The 18,971-nt window shown below is 40.4% G+C and overlaps 1 protein-coding gene and 1 long non-coding RNA gene across 3 annotated transcripts in view; one reads left to right on the top strand and one right to left on the bottom strand.

The window, feature by feature from the left end:
* The window catches only part of LOC122557652 (uncharacterized), a 65,841-nt gene extending 58,041 nt beyond the window's left edge, over positions 1-7,800 (top strand). The window contains exon 3 of the long non-coding RNA XR_006313890.2: positions 7,431-7,800. This is a non-coding gene — a long non-coding RNA (uncharacterized LOC122557652). The remainder of the gene's footprint in view (positions 1-7,430) is intronic.
* The window catches only part of lgr4 (leucine-rich repeat containing G protein-coupled receptor 4), a 142,073-nt gene that overhangs the window by 103,904 nt on the left and 19,198 nt on the right, over positions 1-18,971 (bottom strand). The gene's annotated exons all lie outside the window — the stretch shown is intronic.

The following is an 18,971-nucleotide window of genomic DNA, read 5'->3' as shown; positions in this document are numbered from 1 at the left end:
AACCGTTTCAAGACATCCAACACTTCCTCCTCTGCAATCTGGACATTTTGCAAGATGTCACCATCTATTTCCCTACAGTCTATATCTTCCATATCCTTTTCCACAGTAAATACTGATGCAAAATATTCATTTAGTATCATTTTCTGCGGCTCCACACAAAGGCCGCCTTGCTGATCTTTGAGGGGCCCTATTTTTCCCCTGAGTTACCCTTTTGTCCTTAATGTATTTGTAAAAATCCTTTGGATTCTCCTTAATTCTATTTGCCAACACTATCTCATGTCCCCTTTTTGCCCTCCCGATTTCCCTCTTAAGTATACTCCTACTGCCTTTATACTCTAAAGGATTCACTCGATCTATTCTGTCTATACCTGATATATGCTTCCTTCTTTTTCTTAACCAAACCCTCAATTTCTTTAGTCATCCAGCATTCCCTGTACCTACCAGCCTTCCCTTTCACCCTGACAGGAATATACTTTTTCTGGATTCTTGTTATCTCATTTCTGAAGGCTTTCCATTTTCCAGCTGTCCCTTTACCTGCGAACATCTGCCTCCAATCAGCTTTCAAAAGTTCTAGCCTAATGCAGTCAAAATTGGCCTTTCTCCAATTTAGAACTTCAACTTTTAGATCTGGTCTATCCTTTTCCATCATTATTTTCAAACTAATATAATTATGGTCACTGGCCCCAAAGTACTCCCCCACTGACACCTCAGTCACCTGCCCTGCCTTATTTCCCAAGAGTAGGTCAAGTTTTGCACCTGCTCTAATAGGTACATCCACATACTGAATCAGAAAATTGTCTTGTACGCACTTAAGAAATTCCTCTCCATCTAAACCTTTAACAGTATGGCAGCCCCAGTTGATGTTTGTAAAGTTAAAATCCCTGACCATAACTACCCTATTATTCTTACAGATAGCTGAGATCTCCTTAAGTTTGTTTCTCAATTTCCCTCTATTAGGGTGTCTATAATACAACCCCAATAAGGAGATCATCCCTTTCTTATTTCTCAGTTCCACCCAAATAACTTCCCTGGATGTACCCCTCGTTGCATTAGAGCCAGTCTCAATACCACAAACTTGGCTGTTCGTGCTACGCTCCCCTGAGAATCCATCACCCCCTACATTTTTCCAAAACAGCATACCTGTTTGAAATGGGTATATCCACAAAAGACTCCTGGCCTAGGTGCCTACCCTCTTACCCTTCCTGGAGTTAACCCACCTATGTGACTGTATCTGAGACTTTCCCCCCTTCCTATAACTGCCATCCATCACATACTGTTGCCATATGCCTTCAAGTCAGCAATACAGGATGACTATTCACATACAAGAACAATTACAGCATTTAAAAGTCATCTGGATGGGTGTATGAATAGGAAGGGTTTGCTGGGATGTGGGCCAAGTGCTGGCAAATGGGACTAGATTAGGTTAGGATATATAGTTGGCATGGACGAGTTGGACCAAAGGGTCTGTTTCCGTGCTGTACATCTCTATGACTCTTTAGCCTTGCTTGTCTAAGACAAAACCATTTGCTAAGTCGACCTCAGAGACTCCTTAATGCTGATGATGCCACATTAGCATTCCATACAAGCATCTGCAATGGCAAAGAGCACACTCCGTCATGCTTGTAAAGAACTTTGTTTGACTATCAGTATTAGGAAGACAGTTGTTACGGTCCAGAATGCTGCAATACCACCATCTATCAACATTGACAATGTGATGCTGAATGAGGTTGATGGCTTCACATATCTAGGCTCTACAAGCCATCACAGGAAGGATGCCATGAAACTTGAAAGGGTTCAGAAAAGATTTACAAGGATGTTGCCAGGGTTGGAGCGTTTGAGTCATAGGGAAAGGCTGAATAGGTTGGGGCTGTTTTCCATGGAGTGTTGGAGGCTGAGGGGTGACGTTATAGAGGTTTATAAAATCATAAAGGGCATGATTGGATAAGGCTTTTTCCCTGGCATGCGAGAAATCAGAACTAGCGGTCATAGGTTTCAGGTGAGAGAGGAAAGATTTAAAAGAGTCCTAAAGAGCAGCTTTTCACGCAGAGGGTTGTGCATGTATGCAATGAGCTGCTAGAGGAAGTGGTGGAGGCTGTTACAATTACAAAATTTAAGAGGCATCTGGATGGGTAAATGAATAGATTAGATTACTTACAGTGTGGAAACAGGCCCTTCGGCCCAGCAAGTCCACACCGACCCTCCAAAGAGCAACCCACCCAGACCCATTCCCCTACATTTACCCCTTCACCCAACACTACAGGCAATTTAGCATGGAATTCACCTAACCTGCACATCTTTGGACTGTGGGAGGAAACCGGAGAACCCGGAGGAAACACATGCAGAATGTTCAAACTCCACACAGACAGTTGCCCAAGACGGGAATTGAACCCGGGTCTCTGGTGCTGAGAGGCAGCAGTGCTAACCGCTGTGCCACCGTGCGAATAGGAAGGGTTTAGAGGGATATGGGCAGAGTGCTGGCAAATGGAACTAGATTAATTTGGGATGTCTGATTGGCACGGACAAGCTGGTCCAAAGGGTCTGTTTCCATACTGTACATCTCTATACCAGCTCATGCTGGAAAGCTTCAGCTGTTATGTCCAAGCTGAGTAAGACTTTTGAATAACAGCAATGTGGTTGAGAACAGCAAATTGATGAAGATTGACTAGCTATGCCATCTAGGAGACGGACTAAACAATTTTCACCTTTGTTGTCTCAGATATTCTTAGCATTCCCTGGTAAAACAAGAACTCAGAGCATTTTTGCTAATTCTGTTAGCATACAGTTACTAAGTCAATAGTTTTGCATTGGCTCAGCTATATCTTTACAGATGGCAGACTACTTTATACCCAGAAACCACCCTCGCAGTGAACTCGTCATTCGCCAACATTTAGATGCACACACTTCTGCTACAAGGACGCCTGCAAGTGAGATGTGATATTGAGACGGATAACTAGGAAGTGAACACTGACAGCAGTGACTCCTGGAGACTGACTATTTGTTTGAAAAGACATTGGAAAAAGTGAGCAAAAATAAAAAAAGGTCAGATGACAAAGAAGTGTACCCAGAGAAAACAGAAGGCGGTGAATCATGCACCTTTTTGGCCTCGTGTCTTCCTTTGCATTAAATCCAGAGACATCCATGCCAGAGATGGAGCTCCTCAACCATAAAGGCAATTCCAAATACAGATTTCACCGACATACTTGCTGTGCTTTTTCAGCACCACACTTTTGCCTCTGACTTTCACCATCTTCAGTCTTCACTTTCTCATAGTGCAAACAAATGTCATATATGATGGAAGGCTGTCACCACAGCAGTGAGGTCTCATGAGTCAGCTAATCTAAGCCCCAAAAGTAGTCTGTTGTTATATGGTGCAAGTACTCGTGCATATATTTAGTTTGAATTGTATTCATTATAGATTTTTGGGGTCATCAAAAAAAAGAGGGTTGCACTTGCTGCTGATTTTAAGAGTGTAGAAACGTGCACATTAGGAACAGAAGTAAGCCATTAGCACCTTGAGCCTGCCCCATTCAATAAAATCATGACTGATCACAGTTTTGAATTCTACTTTCCCATCTACTCCCAATTAACCATGCATTCTTGTTCCTATTTCTACTGCCCTCTGAGGTACAAAGTTCCAAAATTGTACAATCCACAGAGAAAAATGCTCTTATCTTTGACCTAAAAAAAATCAATCCCTAATTTTTAAACATTGTCCCCTCATTTTACAAGGATGTTGCCAGGGTTGGAGGAATTGAGCTATAGGGAGAGGCTGGGCCTGTTTTCCCTGGACTGTTGGATGCTGAGGGACAGGTTTACAAAATCATGAGGGGCATGGATAGGGTAAATAGACAAGATCTTTTCTCCAGGCTGTATGATGATATCAGGTATTCATGAAATCTTTGGATTGTAACACAGACCTGCAGATCTTGTTTGAATTTTGAAGTCATCAATCATGACTAATAACTTTTACAGACCTCTGGATATTTAATACTTATTTATAAAGGCTAGGGTCCTATTCTCAACTTTCAACAAGCCAATAACTAGAGATAACAAAACCCAATTCAGTGCAACAGCTTCCAAAGCAGGAACGGCCTCCAAAACCCAGTCAAAACCAGTTCATTCTTTATTGTTTTTCTTTCTTTTTCAAGATTTCTGGTTGGCTGGTTAGGACAAATCCATCATTGACTGACCAACTCAACATTCAACCAGCTACCAGTTCCTGAACATAATGTCCTGGTGCCAGTTCATTTATAGCATTCTTAGAGCAGTAATTAAACTACTATCTTTTCAGACCAGTTCCTAATAGCAAACATCAGCCTTTGCTTCTTTTTAAAAAACAGCAAGCTTCTGATCAAAGTTCAAAGGTCAATTTCAACATCAACTCACTGTTCCAAACCAAAAATGAGAAAAATAACAGAAAAATAGTCTTGGTCTCTGCATCCACTGCCTTTTCAGGAAAGGAATTTTAACACACCCAACCCTCAGAGAGAAAAAAAAAGTCTCCTCATCTCGGACTTAAAGGGATGCCCACTTATTTTTAAACCTCGACCTCTAATTCTAGATTCTCCCACACGAGGAAACATCCTTTCCACATCCACTCAGTTAGATCCCATCTGGATCCTACATGTTTCAGTTAAGTCACCCCTAACTCTTCAGAGGATGCAGGCCTAGTCTATTTAGCTTTTCCTCATAGGTCAAAATGCCCTCTCCAACTCTAATATTTTTTCCAAATTTTTTTTCAGTCTTTAACAGAAAGAAATATAATGACTTAAGTAAATTAAACTGAAACTTGCGGAATTAAGGTTTCAATTTCTTTCTCCAAAAATTGGCAGTTTCAAAATTCTCCACAGGCCCAGTCCTGAGTTTATTGGCTTTCCTGAAAAGGGCTTATGCCCGAAACATCGATTCTCCTGTTCCTTGGATGCTGCCTGACCTGCTGCGCTTTTCCAGCAACATATTTTCAGCTTTTTTGGCTTTAAGACATGTACCTGTACTTGTGGACTACCAAGACTTTGCGAGGAAGAATTACAGTTTTGTCATAGGAAACAATCAAAATGTCCACTATCAAACCAAAATGGTCAATCTCAACGCTATCTTAATAGCCTTTGACACAATAATAAGGTAATGACAGAACTCTTTTCAACTGAGAGAAAGTTGTCCTCAGTCCCATCTCAAGAGTCATTAACCAATGATTTAAGATACAAAGCAGGATTTTTCAGTCACCAAAAAGACAGTAGTTGTTGTTGACCTCAAAAGGGACCAAACTCTAACAATTCTTGTGGCATGGATTGCCATTTTTCTTTCGACTTTGAGTCTGGTGCCAAATGAAGCGAATCTCAGTTGTCTCGAAGCAAAAAAGTTGTCTCGCAAGATAACCACAAGCCAATCACATTGGAATACTTTCACAGACCACAAGGCAGGAGTAAAATCCCCTTAGTTCCTTCACTTATAGTTTTAAATTTTACAGATAAACAAGAAATCAGGTCAACATTGAGGTTAAAATATGAAACAAACATTTTTTTTAAAAAGTGGAATTTATCTGCAACATAAAATTATTCTTTAAGAGCCAGCAAGATTGTTTAAAAGTAGTTAGGAAGTTCACATAACTTTAAAAAAAAACTTATATACATCTCATTTAATGAGGCATAACTTTATGAAAACTTCTAACAGTTAGACTCTAGAAACCAATACTCTAATCAGTTCAGCAATTTCTAATTAATTGTCCTCTGGGGAAACCTCAAAAAGTGCAGCCTCTGAACTTAGCTGAGAGGACTCAGTTTCAGAGGAACCACCAACAATAATGCTCAGAATTGTGTGATAATTGTGACAAAGTCTGGACTAATACCTTGCACGTCAAGTGAACAGATGAAAACCAATGGTCTAGTATCTCTTGCATAGTACATTCTGCAATTTACTCCAGCTGCACAGTATGCTTGCACTACCATTTAGCTTATGATGACAAATACATGCAATTGTTCAATTCAACCTAGTACAGATTTAAATATTTGCCGAAACGGATTATCTATAATTTAATAAAGTTTCTACAATTAAGGTTGTAATTCAAGTACCTTGAATCTTCAATTTTGATTTAGGGTTAGCTGATAACCAAGCAAAGAACAAAACAGCCAAGCTGGATATAGAAGGTTAACCTCAAAGGTTATCATGGTAAGCAGGAATGTGGAGTAATCAGATCAGTGACAAATTATCAAATGACAGAGCAGGCTTGAAGTGCCCTACTTCTGCTCCAAATTTGTCTGCTTGTTATTTGGAAGCCAACTGCTTGTGGAACTTACAAAACAAAGCTGAAAACTTGGTTTCAAATATGACAGGCAAAAATCACAGCAATCAACAAAACTGAGTCATATCCACGCACACTTGAATACACTCTATCCTAAAATTTTAGCAAATGCAATTACAAACTCTACCATCTTACTTTCATGTATGCAGCACCTTTTAGTCTGAACGTATGGGCATAAGGAAAACAGACACCAAGCCAAGAAGGATTTTGTGGGCAAATTATGATTGACTAGGAACACTTGGAAGTTTAATTTCAGTAAATTTCAGTAACTATATACCAGGCTTCACATTTTAAACATCAAAATGTACAACTACCACAAACACACCACTGTTGAGTTAAACGAATTGATTTTCCCAGAGCTACATGAAGGTCAAGAATTGTAAAACTAGGCCAAAGCAGAGTCAAACCATAGGTTGTTCAAATATTTGACGTGAAATGTTTAATTATGGAGTATGCAAACTTAAGAGGAAAATATATAGACTTCACATTGCATTTGGATGCAAGTCAAACCACATTAATAAAAGAGCATATTCAACCTCTGATTATATATATATTAAATATTTTTCCTCTTGCAAAGAATTGTACTGTTCAATTTCCACTGAAGCTTTGTGCAAACTAATTGTGAATTATAAAATTTGCAGTACAAAAATTACAGTAATTTGATCTATTCCAAGAAAACCATAAACCAAGAAAGTCAATTAAAATTTGAAATACTGGTTTTGTCATGCAATGACTAATGGTATATTGCAGTTTAAAATAGTTTAATGAAAATTTCCATGGCATCAATTTTTATATCCTTGGGAATTAACCCTCAGCCACAGCAATGAGCCCAGGTATTTGAGATTTTTTATTTTACCTTTTCTTTTTCACAACGATTTTTGAAAATATGAATTACAAGATGTACGCCATTTGATCTTTATAAGCCTATTCCACACTATTCAATACTGTCATAGCTGATAGTCCATGGCTATTTGCATTCTGAATTCTACATTCTCATTTCTCCCTGATAACCTTCAATTCCCTTTCCTAAAAATAATTGTTCTTCTCTTAAGAATATTAATGGCCCACTTCCACTGCTTTTGGAGGTACTGCATTCCAAACATACAATTTCCTTTCTTACTTTTTGTTCCAGGTTGACCCCTCTTTTCAAGTGTCCCCGAGTTCTGGACTCACCTACATGGGGTACTGGCCTTTCCACGTCACCTTGTCAAGGCTATTCAAGATTTTAAGCTTCGATCAAATCACCCTTCGCTCTTCGAAACTCCAGTGAAAACAAGCCTAGCATGTTCAACGTTTCTAAACAAGACATCACTCGCTCATTCCAGACAACCCAGTAAATCCCCTCTGGACTGCTTCTAACGCATTTATATCCTTCATTAAATAAGACGACTAAAAGTTCAAAGTGTATTCGAGATGTCGTCCCACCAATGCTCTGGATAACTGAGGCAAAATATTTTTCCTTTTATGTTCATTTCATCTCATCAGAAAGAAAAGTATTCCCTCGCTTTCTTAATCACCTGCAGTATCTGCATATTACTACGTTTTTATTTCAGATTTCCAGCATCCAAAATACTGGAGAATCTCAGCAGATCTGGAAGCATGTGCAGAGAGAGAAATAAAGGTCAACTTTGAATCTAGTATTATGCCTTGGAAACTTCTTCAGCTGTATCTGTATATTAACTTTTTAAGACCATAAGACCATACGACATAGGAGTGGAAGTAAGGCCATTCGGCCCATCGAGTCCACTCCGCCATTCAATCATGGCTGATGCGCATTTCAGCTCCACTTACCAGCGTTCTCCCCGTAGCCCTTAATTCCTCTAGACAACAAGAATCTATCAATCTCGGCCTTGAAGACATTTAGCGTCCCGGCTTCCAATGCACTCCGTGGCAATGAATTCCACAGGCCCACCACTCTCTGGCTGAAGAAATGTCTCCACATTTCTGTTCTGAAATGACCCCCTCTAATTCTAAGGCTGTGTCCACGGGTCCTAGTCTCCTCGTCTAACGGAAACAATTTCCTAGCATCCACCTTTTCCAAGCCATGTATTATTTTGTACGTCTCTATTAAGTCTCCCCTTAATCTTCTAAACTCCAACGAATACAATCCCAGTATCCTCAGCCGTTCCTCATATGTTAGACCTGTCATTCCAGGGATCATCCGTGTGAATCTCCGCTGGACACGTTCCAGTGCCAGTATGTCCTTCCTGAGGTGTGGGGACCAAAACTGGACACAGTACTCCAAATGGGGCCTAACCAGAGCTTTATAAAGTCTTAGTAGTACATCTCTGCTTTTATATTCCAACCCTCTTGAGATAAGAGATAACATTGCATTCGCTTTCTTAATCACGGACTCAACCTGCATGTTTACCTTTAGAGAATCCTCGACTAGCACTCCCAGATCCCTTTGTGCTTTGGCTTTATTAATTTTCTCACCATTTAGAAAGTAGTCTATGCTTTTATTCTTTTTGCCAAAGTGCAAGACCTCGCACTTGCTCACGTTAAATTCCATCAGCCATTTCCTGGACCACTCTCCCAACCTGTCTAGATCCTTCTGTAGCCTCCCCACTTCCTCAGTACTACCTGCCTGTCCACCTAACTTCGTATCATCGGCAAACTTCACTAGAATGTCCCCGGTTCCCTCATCCAAATCATTAATATATAATGCGAACAGCTGTGGCCCCAGCACCGAACCCTGCGGGACACCGCTCGTCATCGGCTGCCATTCTGAAAAAGAACCTTTTATCCCAACTCTCTGCCTTCTGTTAGACAGCCAATCCTCAATCCATCCCAGCAGCTCACCTCGAACAGCATGGGCCCTCACCTTGCACAGCAGCCTCCCGTGTGGCACCTTATCAAAGGCCTTTTGAAAGTCTAGATAGACCACATCCACTGGGTTTCCCTGGTCTAACCTACTTGTTACCTCTTCAAAAAATTCCAACAGGTTTGTCAGGCATGACCTCCCTTTACTAAATCCATGTTGACTTGTTCTAATCAGACTCTGCTCTTCCAAGAATTTAGAAACCTCATCCTTAATGATGGATTCTAGAATTTTACCAACAACCAAGGTTAAGCTGATTGGCCTATAATTTTCCATCTTTTGCCTTGATCCTTTCTTGAACAAGGGGGTTACAACAGCCATCTTCCAATCATCCGGGACCTTTCCTGACTCCAGTGACTCTTGAAAGATCTCAACCAATGCCTCTGTTATTTCCTCAGCCACCTCTCTCAGAACTCTAGGGTGTATCCCATCGGGGCCAGGAGATTTATCAATTTTAAGACTTTTTAACTTTTCTAGCACTATCTCTTTCGTAATGGCAACCATACTCAACTCAGCCCCGTGACACCCTTTAATTTTTGGGATATTACTCATGTCTTCCACTGTGAAAACTGACGCAAAGTACTTGTTAAGTTCTCCAGCTATTTCCTTATCTCCCATCACTAGGCTTCCTGCATCAGTTTGAAGTGGCCCAATGTCTACTTTTGCCTGTCGTTTGTTTCTTATGTACTGAAAGAAACTTTTACTATTATTTCTAATATTACTGACTAGCCTACCTTCATATTTGATCCTCTCATTTCTTATTACGCTCTTTGTTGTCCTCTGTTTGCTTTTGTATCCTTCCCAATCTTCTGATTTCCCACTGTTCTTAGCCACTTTATAGGATCTCTCTTTTTCTTTAATACATTTCCTGACTTCCTTTGTCAGCCAAGGTTGTCTAGTCCCTCCCTGGTTAATCTTTCTTTTCTTGGGAATGAACCTCTGTACAGTGTCCTCAATTATACCTACAAACTCCTGCCATTTTTGCTCTACTGTCTTCCCGGTTAGCCTCTGCTTCCAGTCTATTTTAGTCAGTTCCTCTCTCATGCCCTCATAATTACCTTTATTCAACTGTAACACCATTACATCCAATTTTGCCTTCTCCCTTTCAAACTCCAGACTGAACTCTACCATATTATGGTTGCTACTTCCTAAGGGTTCCCTCACTTTAAGATCTTTTAGAGAGTCTGGTTCATTGCAAAGCACTAGGTCCAGAATAGCCTGCTCTCTTGTGGGCTCCATGACAAGCTGTTCCAAAAAGCCATCCTGTAAGCATTCCATGAATTCCCTTTCTTTAGATCCACTAGCAACATTATTTACCCAGTCCACCTGCATATTGAAGTCTCCCATGATCAATGTAACCTTGCCTTTCTGACATGCCTTCTCTATTTCCCGGTACATGTTGCGTCCCTGGTCCTGACCACTGTTAGAAGGTCTATACACAACTCCAATTATGTTTTTTTTGCCTTTGTGGTTACTCAATTCCACCCACACAGACTCCACATCACCCGACGCTATGTCATTCAATACCATAGATTTAATTTTGTTCTTAACTAACAAGGCAACCCCACCCCCTCTGCCCACCTCTCGGTCTTTTCAATAAGTTGAAAAACCATGAGGTTTAACTGCCAGCCCTGACCCCCCTGTAACCAAGTCTCTGTGATGCCTACTACATCATAATCATTCACTATTATCTGTGCCATTAGTTCATCGGCTCTGTTATGAAGGCTACGAGCATTCAGGTAAAGTGCCTTAATGCTAACTTCCTTATCATTAGAGATGTTGGAAGTTATATGTCCTAAGTTATCCTTGCTTTTTACTGCATTCTCAGTCTGCCTCAATTTTAAATCCGCCTGGAAACATGCTATCCTGCTGCTTATCTTGCCATTTACCTCCATACTCCCAAGTGGCCCAAGTACCAACAGAACATTACCTGCCCCACCAGGGGCCCGAACATTTTAGTCAACTGTTACACCACTGTGAAAGATGCCTACCACTCCATCCCCTGCCCTCATTTCGGGAACTCTGACCACAGTGCCGTGCTTCTTCTCTTGGCTTAAAGGCAATAGCTCAAGCAGGAGACCCCCTTGCGGATACAGGTCCATTGCTGGTCAACGGAGGGAGAGGATCAACTCCGGTGCTGTCTGGAATTGGCTGATTGGGCCGTGTTCAAACAGGCCGCAGGTACCTTGGACGAGTACGCCACCACCGCCACAGACTTTATCAGCAAGTGTGCGGAGGACTGCATACCGAGGAAGTCAATCCGGGTGTTCCCAACAGGAAACCCTGGATAAATCAGGATGTCCAGAACCTGCTAAAAACCAGGTGTTAGGCCTTCAGATCAGGAGACCCACTCAAATATAAGGAATCCAAGTATGACCTTCGCAGAGCTATTAAGACAGCCAAGGACCAATACTAATCCAAACTAGAGACCCAGACAGACACCCGGTGACTATGGCAAGAACTGAATGACAACACAGGTTCTAAAAGGAGACAGTATAAGAGAGCAGATGATGACATATCCCTCCCAGATCATCTCAACGCCTTCTATGCTCGCTTTGAGCAGAATTTCGGTGGAAAGGTAACACCTATTCTGACAAGTCCTGACAAACCTATCCCAACAGTCACGGCATCAGTGGTCAGATCAGTTTTCCTTCGTGTGAATCCAAGGAAAGCAGTGGGACCAGACGGAGTACCAGGCCGTGCACTCAGAGCAAGCGGAGATCAACTGGCAGAGGTCTTCTCGGACATCTTCAACTTCTCCCTTCAGCAGGCTATTGTCCTTGCCTGTTTCAAAAGGGCCAACATCATCCCTGTGCCTAAGAAAGCTCATGCAAGATGTGTCAATGACTACCGCCCAGTGACCCTAACTTCGGTGGTCAGGAAGTGCTTTGAAAGGTTGGTCATAGCATTAATCAACTCCAGCCTCCCCACTTCTCTTTACCCACTCCAATTTGCCTATCGGACCAATAGATCCACATCAGATGCCATATCACTTGCCCCTTACTCCTCCCTAGAACATTTGACACCAAGAACAGCTGTGTAAGAATCCTACTCACGCACTACAGTTCAGCCTTCAACACTATTATCCCTTCGGGACTGATTACTAAACTTAGTCATCTCTGACTAAGACCCACTCTCTGCAACTGGATCTTCAGTTTCCTGACCCAGTGGCCTCAATCAGTGAAGATTGGGAACAATATTTCATCCTCACTAACAATCAACAGTGGAGCCCCCCCAGGGGTGCGTACTCAGCCCTTTACTGTACCCTTTGTATATCCATGAATCGTCACCAAATAGCAGACTAATACCATTTACAAGTTTGTTGATGACACCACCATAATTGATTAAATCTAGATGAAACAGACTACAGGCAGCAGGTAGAGTACCTGGAAAAATGGTACACTGAAACAACCTAGCTCAAAAATGCCGGCAAAACCAAGGAACTCCTTACAGACTTCTGGCGGGATGTTACTCATGAAGACGGTTACAGAGAGTGGTGAACTCTGCCTGGACAATCACAAAGGCCAACCACCCATCTACAGAATCCATCTACAAGGCCCGCTGTCAAGGAAAGACCACCAGCATTCTCAAAGATCCATCCCACCCTGGCAATGTTTTCTACAGCCTCTACCATCGAGGAGAAGGTACAAAAGCCTGAACACATGCACCACCTGGCTTCGAAACAGTTTCTATCATATTGTTGGTGGAATACTGAATGGACTCACAAACTCTTAGCATTCGCCTGTACCTGTGTTTTTTTGTTTTGCTGCTGTTTACCTACTTACTTATCCATGCTATTTAACTATGTGATCTGCTTGTATTGCTCGCAAAGCTTTTCACTGTGCCTCAGTACACGTGACAATGAATTCAATTCAATTAACACACGAGAATATTTAAATCCCTCTGCACCTCTGAATTTGGCAGTTATTCGCCATTTAAATAATACTTTATTTTTTTCCTGCCAAAGTGAACAACTTTGTATTGCCCAAATTATACTCCATCTACAAGTTTTGCCCACTTAACCTCTATCAGTCTGCACCCTTGTTGTCATCTTCACAGTATACTTTCCCACCTTTGTGTCATTTGCAAATTTATCCATCTGGATTTGAATCCCCTTATCCAAGTCATTGATGTAAATTGTTGAAAATTGAGGGTCAGCACAGATCCCTGCAGAACCCTGCTCATCACATCCTGCCAATCTGAAAGAGTGGCCATTTACACATACTGTTTTTTTTGCCAGTGAGCCAATCTTCTATTCTTGTTAGAATGTTACTCCCAATACAATAATAAGATTTCATGTGGCACCATTTCAACAGACTCTCCTTTCTTCACAGTGCATGTCACACCTTCAAAGAATTCCTGTAAATCTGTGAGACATGAACTCCCTTTCACAAAGCTGTGCTAACTCTCCTAGATTATGCTGAGCTTTTCCAAGTTCCCAGTTATAACCTCTTTCACAACCAACATTCCCCATGACTGACTATAATCCAACAAGTCTTTCGTTCCCTGTATTCTGCCTCTCTCCCTCTTGAATAGAGGGGTTATACTTGCTACTTTCCAATCTGATCGAACCTTTCCAGAATCTAACAGCTTTTGGAAAATTAACACCAATGCATCTATTTCCTCAATAGCCACCTCTAAGATGAAGGAGCACAGCAATTCAGGCAGCATCCAACGAGCAGCAAAATCGACGTTTCCAAGGACTTATCATTAATTTGCAGCTCCATCGGTTTCCTCAATGCTGCTTCACTAACAATCAGAATTCTCTCATTTACAGGTATAATTGGGATTTCTTTAAATACTGAATTGAAAAGTATGGCACTAGAAAAGCACAGCAGGTCAGGCAGCATCTAAGGAGCAGGATAATCGATGTTTTAGGCATAAGCCCTTCATCAGGAAGTTTTTAATATCCTCTATAATGAAAACAGAAGCAAATATTTATTTATTACATCCACCATTTCTTTATTATCTACAAACAACTTCCAAATTTCACCTTCTAGACCAACACATACTTATCCTTTTCATTTTTAGGTACTAAAAGAAAACCTTGCTGCTTTCACATTCCTCACACAATAAAGCAAAATACTGGAGATACCATGAGCAGAATCAAATACAAAATACTAGTGAAACCCAGAGGTCCGGCAGCAGCTTTGGGGAGAGAAATAGAGTTAACGTTTTAAGACTTTGGAATCGACCGAATTTTGCAGCAATTTGTGTTTGTCCCTCTCATGTTACAATATATTCATCTCGATTAACCTTTCAGTCTTTCTAAGTATTCAGTCATCTGATCTACCACTCATCTTTATGCAATAGATGCTTTTTCCTTTAGTTTTAGGCTGTCTTAAGAGTTTCTTCAAATCCAGTCTGAAGACAGTTAGTAGTCTGTCATGTGAACAGTTATTTCTCTCTTCAGGTTTCCTTACCCTGGAAGGGAACAATGAGTACTCAAACAAGATGACTGATTTCCTCAATCCTCTGTCCAAATTAAGCAGTGATAACTGTGAGGAGCAGTCAATGGAGAGTTATATTTGGCACAGTGCCTTTTTGTGACTCCATTTTAAAGGTACTTTCAGGGCAGAGCTGAAAATATCCAAGCGCACATACATATCATATATTGATAAATATATGCATAGACAAATATATTGGTTCAATAAACAGGAGTAGGAATTTAGTACAGATAAGATGACATATTGCTGTACCATTGGAGATTTATTCTGCAAGAAAGAAAGATGCAGGCCACCCACAATTATACATTCAATTCCTCCAGCTGGAGGACACAACTGTCTAGACCACAGACATCTTAATAAGTACTAGCAAAGTCACTCCATAACAAACCAAAAATAGGAGCATAATGTAGCTTTCTGAACAATATACTTTAATTATACCACTAAGACCCCCACACCCACCAGCATTTGTGTAATGTATTCACTGCTGGATGGGCATGCAGGCTAAATAAGGTCAGGCATCATCCGAGGAGCAAGGGAATCGACGTTATGGGCAAAAGCCCTTCCTGATGAAGGGAGTTTCCTTGAAACGTTGATTCTTCTGCTCCTTGGATGCTGCCTGACCTGCTGTGCTTTTCCAACAACACACTCTTGACTCTAACCTCCAACATCTGCAGTCCTCACTTTTACCTACGCAGGCTAAATAAACCAAGTGAACCTAGCTAGTCATGCACCACTGTGAAGGCCCCATCTAGAGTCAAATCAGCTTAGAAACTTTGGCATCAGGCTAACAGTTGAATGAACTATCTGCTCATTTAACTTAAAAATGTTCAATGACTCTTGAAAGAGAGTCATTAACCATATCAGAGACCACATATAAATAAATGGTCAATAAATTTCCATACTAGTTGAACCTCAAGTTTGACTATACTGAAAACTGAGAGGGAATTTAATAGTTTTACAACAAAAGGTAGAACTGTAAATCAACTGATTATAATAAATTCATGCAAATTAATTTTACTAGATTAACAAAACATTCTAATTATTTTGTCAAAAGTTAAAGTTAAAAATGATGCCATTTCACATTTAGAAATATTTATTTGTGGTTTGTTTCAGCCATCTCCAACATTCAGCATAACTGAGGATCAAATGTATAACTTTGCCCAATTAAGTCACTTATGAAGATGTGGATGTACTGTACCTTTAAGAAACTTAAAAGCTAGCAGAACCACCTGATAGCACCCAGTGTTCTGAATAAGATATAATGTAATAAGTGGTCCACCAACTGGGTAGCTAGGGTAGCTGGTTGCCTGGAGACAAAAATAGATTTGAATTAGGCCAATCAGTTTAAATTATACCCCAAAAAATTACCAAATTCCAGTCAAGTTTGAATTTAGAATATTAACAATCTTAAAAGCCAATGACACAATCCGATGCTTTGTGGGCAAAAGACGAGGGAAAATTGAACAGTTGGGAGGAGAACTACCATGCCACCATCATGTAGAAACTGCCCGAAAAATAGCTCCCTTAAAAAGGTGCTTTCATCAATCTGTGAGCTGTGAAGCATAATCCATGAGACGACAACACAGGAAGATCCAAATAGAAGATCCAAATGCTGGCTGGTTTTAAAAACATGAATTTTTAGTAAATCTTAATCAGGGAAGGGAAGGTAAAAGATCGTTGTTAGTTACTCTCTATTATACTTTAAGAAATAAAGTTGTTAATTTTTACTTTAACTAGTTCTTGGCCTCTCAGATTTTCACAGATTATTGCACAGGATAAATCTTTTCTGTGTTGCTGTTTTAAATTATGCAGGAGGTTTTACCCAGTGTCATAACTTCATATACACCTCAGTTACATAGGAAGTAACTTTGTATGCTCCATATATATTTCAAAACCTGTTCATAGACATTATTAACCCAGATTAAGACCACAGCTGTTAAGGTATCTGGAGGTTTTCAGTTCCAGCAAAAATTGCTGAGCTTAGGGTGCCCCCGTATTGATCAGAGGTGCAAAACAGGATTTCTTTTTTAAAAATTACCATAAAATCAAGGGATCCAGCTACAAATGAGAAATGTAATAAATTAAAGAACTTGTTATCAAACTTAAAATACTACAGAATTTCAACATCTGGGTGAACATGCTATGCAACTGTATGGAGATAGCAAGACTGAAATGTTAGGACACAAGAACGAGGAGCAAAAGTAAGCAATTCAGCCCCTCGAACCTTTTCCACTGATCAAGGCAACGATGGCTAATCTCATCTCTGCCTCAACTCCACTTTCCCGTCTGCCCCCATAACTCTTCAACGTCTAGCTCATTAAAAAAGTCTCCTCTTTAAGTGTACTCAACATACTGGCATCCTACACACTCCGGAGTAGTGAATATTAAAGGTTCACAACCTCTTGAGAGAAGTAATTTCTCCTTACTGGTTTCAAATCTGCTACTCCTTAACCTAAAAGTATGACCTCATTCTAGATTGCTCCACAAGGCAATATTCTCTCTATATCCACTTCATCAATCCCATTTAGCATCTTGGACTCAAATTAAATCTCTCTCATTCTTCTAAACTCAAGGGAGCATCAGCCTAAACTGCTTAATCTCCGATGATAAGACAAACCCCTCAACTCTGGAAGCAATCAAGTGAATCTTCTCTGAACGGCTTCCAGCGCAATTATACCCTTCCTCAAGAAAGGGGACCAAAATTCTATGCAATTCTTCAGGTATATCAGGAATGTCAAAAAATTTTAAGTCACAACGCTAACTACTTAATATATTGAGCACTACAAAACAATCTCAAAATATTCTGTTAACACAATCACATGCTCATTTTCGTCAAGTGTACATACTGGATTTGGTTTACATTTAGCTTTTTAAAATCCCCGAATGTCCTGACCATATTCAAACTTATTTTCCAGCTGATTTGCTAGCCATGTTAGAGTTAAGCAAAGGGGCTAAAGAGAGCAAATTCCTGTTAGGAGAAAGGCAGGCAAACTATCTGTTCCAGGTTACTCCATTTTCCAGTTCTGAAGTAATTAAATTGCCAAAGCACTTTCTCAGCCCCATACCATAGCAGAATGGTCTTTATTGGAAAAAGGAAGTAAATTTGCAAATGACAAATATAGGAGGAAAGGCTAGGCATGAAGAAGATACAGAGTTTACAGAGAGATATTCATAGGTTAAGTGGGCAAGAAGTTGGCAAACGCAGTACATTATCATGTGGTAAAATGCAAAGTTGTTCATTTTGGAAGGGAGTACAGAATATTATTACAGCAGAAAGTTGCAACACAAAGGAATGTGGACTACTCATGATTTGGAGATGCCAGTGTTGGACTGGCACCTCCTGACGAAGGAGCGACGCTCCGAAAGCTAGTGCGCTTCCAATTAAACCTGTTGGACTATAATCTGGTGTTGTGTGATTTTTAACTTTGGATCTACTCAGCCATTCTTTAGTTTTGTTTATCAAACAAAAAGGCAAAAAAGGTTTTACGAACTAGCTCTGCTGCTTGGTACTTTTTTTAAAAAAATCGCCTTTATTAATTAATTTAAAAATAATCAATTTATTGCTTTAACATGGTTCCACTTATTTGATTTCTTCATCTTAATTTTTAATAAAATTCATGTTTCATATTGTTCCGAACCTCATCTTACTGAAATTTATTCAATGGTCACTTAATGAAAATAAAAGGTCCCTCACACAAGAAAAGTTGAAAAACTTCGTTTTTCCACTATTCCAAATGCAGAATTAGGGAATTTTTTTGGTTCAGAACAGCCTTTACAGTATATGGTGTGGTTGTCCATTTCACAATTTCCAAAGCACACAAAATACCATATACGCATATCTTCACAATGGCGTGTCTCTATTCGTGCAACATAACCACTAATTACCTCCAAATTAGTTTCTAATGGCAATCTTAATTTGAGACAAGAACAGAAATTGTTGGAAAATCTCAGCAGGCGTAGCAGCATCTGTGGAGAGAAATCAGAGTTAATGCTTTGGGTCCACTGACCCTTCCTCAGAACTGATGGTAGCTAGGAAAAGTTGCTTTTATGCCGAATATAGGGGGAGGAGTAAGGAGTAAATGATAGGTGGAAAGAGACCCCAAAGAGACAGAAGAACAGTTGGACACACAAAGGTGCTGCATTTTGGAAAGGCAAATCAGAGCAGGACTTATATACTTAATGGTAAGGTCTTGGGGAGTGTTGCTGAACAAAGAGACCTTGGAGTACCGGTTCATAGTTCCTTGAAAGTGGAGTTGCAGGTCGATAGGATAGTGAAGGTGGCATTTGGTATGCTTGCCTTTATTGGACACAACACTGAGCATAGGAGTTGGGAGGCCATTCTGTGGCTCTATAGGACATTGGTTTGGCCACTTTTGGAATTGTGCGCGCAGTTCTGGACTCCCTC

Source organism: Chiloscyllium plagiosum, unplaced genomic scaffold (genome assembly GCF_037043375.1).
Source record: "Chiloscyllium plagiosum isolate Xiang-an unplaced genomic scaffold, Cpla_swu_hap1 HiC_scaffold_18, whole genome shotgun sequence".
NCBI classification, from domain to species: domain Eukaryota; kingdom Metazoa; phylum Chordata; class Chondrichthyes; order Orectolobiformes; family Hemiscylliidae; genus Chiloscyllium; species Chiloscyllium plagiosum.
This window is presented reverse-complemented; position numbering and strand designations above follow the sequence as displayed.